This window comes from Poecilia reticulata, linkage group LG4, assembly GCF_000633615.1.
Source record: "Poecilia reticulata strain Guanapo linkage group LG4, Guppy_female_1.0+MT, whole genome shotgun sequence".
Lineage (NCBI taxonomy): Eukaryota > Metazoa > Chordata > Actinopteri > Cyprinodontiformes > Poeciliidae > Poecilia > Poecilia reticulata.
In genome coordinates, this window is record NC_024334.1 from 3,758,788 (window position 1) to 3,762,171 (window position 3,384).

Below are 3,384 nucleotides of genomic sequence, written 5' to 3' on the forward strand. Positions count from 1 at the left end.
GTCCTGCCTGGAAGGCCGGAGGCGCGGTCCACTGTCTGGCAGGCGGACAGGCGACACCACAGCAGCTTTTTGTCCCGTTTAGGGAAAGTGAAGAGGAAGGAGCTGCTGGTTCCTTTGTCACACACACTCGGCGCCCCATGAGAGAGTGTGTCCTCATTTATGAAGCTCTGATAAGTAACCATTCCTGGTTATGTAACATAAACCAGACGGAGCGTTTACAGGAACAGTGTGTTTACAGGCAGACTTTCTGCTTCCTGGAGTCGYTTTACTTTCCTTTAAACGTTCGAGGAAGAGAAGCTGCAAAATGTTTTCACCTGCGAGGAACTGAGGGAAAKGAAGAGATTGATGCTCCGGCCTCCTGCGTTTCCACCTTAAGATTGAGCAATTTGACATTTTGAAAGTAAATRATCTTAATGGAAACACGGCAACTTTCAAAAAACCTTTTTTTGATATTTTATGATGAAGCTCCATTTGATACGGTTTTCAGGGTCGTTTCAAAATGCTTTTATTTCACAATTCAACTTTATTTGTTTTCAAACTTTACTTAGAGTTTTTCTCCTATTACAATATCAACACTCTGGAGAAAACAGAGAACATTAAGAAACAGGATAAGTTATTTTGCAAAGCTGCAATGGAAACTTTATCTGCCTCATGAGTCACAGGATCAACAACTGGATGTTTCTACTGGTGGAAACCATGAAGAAGAAGTCGACAGGAAGTAGTTGAAGGATGATGTCACTGCATGTTTGTAAAGGCTTATCGTGTTAATAAACTTATTCACATGTGATTTTAATTATGTTTCTTATTTATGGAAAAACTGCAATTGCAAAAATTTCTCAACATTAGAATATTGACAAAGTTTTAACAAATTTGTAATGTTTTTTTTTATTTTCCACAAAATCACAAATTTAAATGATGAATTACAGAGAAGTCAGTTTTATCTAGAGTTTCAGCAGCAGTAGAAAAGTTTAACATCTCATCAAAAACTAGAAACTTAGAAATTGTTTGGCATTGACAGTAAAATATAAGTCATAATCTCCTCCCTCTGACTCTTCATCTCATCGTCCTGCAAAGTGTTTGTAAAAACCAGGACATGTTTTAGGAAGCACATGACCTCATTTCCTTATTCCCGTTAAAAGTGGAAGCATTCTGCAGACAATAGAGGTGAATAATACGCAGAGTTGTTTTTCTATTCACGGGATCATGATTCCGTTTTCCTGAATGCCGTTTGGTTGACGGTCCAGGTTGCAGCAGCTTCCTGTCTGGGCGATGACTAGTCCAGCAGAAACTCCCAGACGACAGCAGCGACTGTGACTGAAGGTGTCCGTCACTGATCCAGCACTGAAACGTTTTTTTTTTTTTTTGCAAAATGCTGCAGAATTAAACAAACTCAAACAAAGATGTTAAAATTTGCACATACAGTAATTTACCTGCAAAGAAAAGGTTGGTTGGAGGTTTAGTTACCAGATAAGGTACTGACTCAACACAACTACTCCACAGAACCCCACTTTGGAGCGAACAGGCTGTTTGTTAAAGAGCTAAGCTAACTACACTGCAAAAACACAAAATCTTACCAATTATTTTTTCGTCTAGTTTTTAGTTCAGATCTTATTACACTTGAAATAAAACAAAACTAACTTACAAATAACTTCTCTGCAGAAAATAGAAGACAGTTGTATGTAAATAATTAATTAAAATTGATGAGATTTTAATGAATGGCAGATTATTTCACTTAAAATGTGGAAAACATGTATTTTCAGTGAAATAATCTGCCAATGGAACTAAAACTTTTTCATCAATGTTAAGGAATTATTAACTTAAAACAATCCTGCAGAAAAGTAMCTTTTTAGTTCACATTTCAGATCRAACTACTTGGTGGTTTTTAGTTTTTACAGTGCAGGATGGACTCTGCTTTGTGTCTTTTGTTCTCAGCCTGAAGCACAGAATCGTCTCTGCAGCTGAACAATAAAAACATTCAGCTTTGATGTGCAGAAACGTGAGACGTCAGGAGTTTCCTCGGCTACATGCAGAACATTTCGAACCTGATAGCTGYTSTTCTGCTTTACCTGGGACCTTGAAGCAGGTATTKGAACATCTCAGTGTGAATTGAAGCGGCGTGCAGCTGGGCGAGCAGAGAGCTTTCTGCTGCAGAGGAGGAAAACTCTGAACCCTCACCCATCTGGGTTTCCTAGAAATCCCTGATCTGAGCCCCCCGTTCAGACCAAAGCACGCATAAACACTCTCTCTGCGCCATCCTGCAGCCCCGCTGAAGGAGCCGGGATTTATTCCAAACAGAACGCTTCGCTCCAAACGCTCACTTCTAGGAACCGAGTCTGAGGTTTGACTGCAGAACAAGCCCAAACATCACAGACACTTTTTCCACTCTGGCTTTCCACAGATCTCAGGTGAACTTTAGACCTCAGGCTCTGTTCATTCATGGCYGTTTTTACACTCAGCCTAACCGGTGAACTGCCTTATTTCTTACAAAACATTACTTCATTTGCAGCACCGAGTTATCTTTGCTGCACTTTCTCCAATTTAAGGAAGGAAAGGGACAAAAAAACCCTTAAAGGTGAAAGTTGGTCTTGTCAAATGCATGAATCTGTTTCCAAATGGAAAAATGGAAGAGAAAACATTTATGCCACATGAGATAGAGTAAGATAAGAGTTAAGTATTTAAGAAACAGACACAACAATCTACAAGGCTGCAGCATCATGGCGTCTTTAGAACTCAGAGTAAAGAAACTGGACTAAAACAAACAGCTAAAGTTTCACAAACCTTCAAACAGTCTGGAGAATTACAGGTAAAGACACTTCAGGCGTGATTCTCCATCTGATAGTCCAGTTGACTCGGTTCCATCTCCAGTTGCTGCGGTTCTGAGTGAAACGATCTGAACTAATCCTGTTCCCTTCAAGCGTAAGGATCCATTCACACCATTCGCCCCGTTCGGTCCGCTTCAACCCAACTCGTTTGGGGCTGAAAGCTGATCGAGTGACGTCTGGTCCGTCTACAAACCTCGGTCTGTTGGGAGGAAGTGGACCCTGCTGTGGTTCGAACATCGAGGCCGCTCCACATGGGCTACAGCGCAGGGCATTCTGGGTAAATACAACCTAAACAAACATGTTAGCCTAGCGCTAGCAGGAGAAATGGCTCATGGTCTTTCACCAAAGGTGAAAGAGAAATCCTACAAAAATCTAACCCCACTCCATTGTGTTTCCGTGTCAAGAAGAAGGAAGTTGCGCTCAGTGTCTTCTTCTGTGGTTTTTGTGTCGTTTCCTTCAGTGGTTCTTGGTGCAGCGCCCCCACAGGCCAGGAGGGGAACAGGCTGGTTTGACTCAGCAGAGAGAAAGAACCACAGCAGCTGGAGGAGGAACTTTGGTCTCC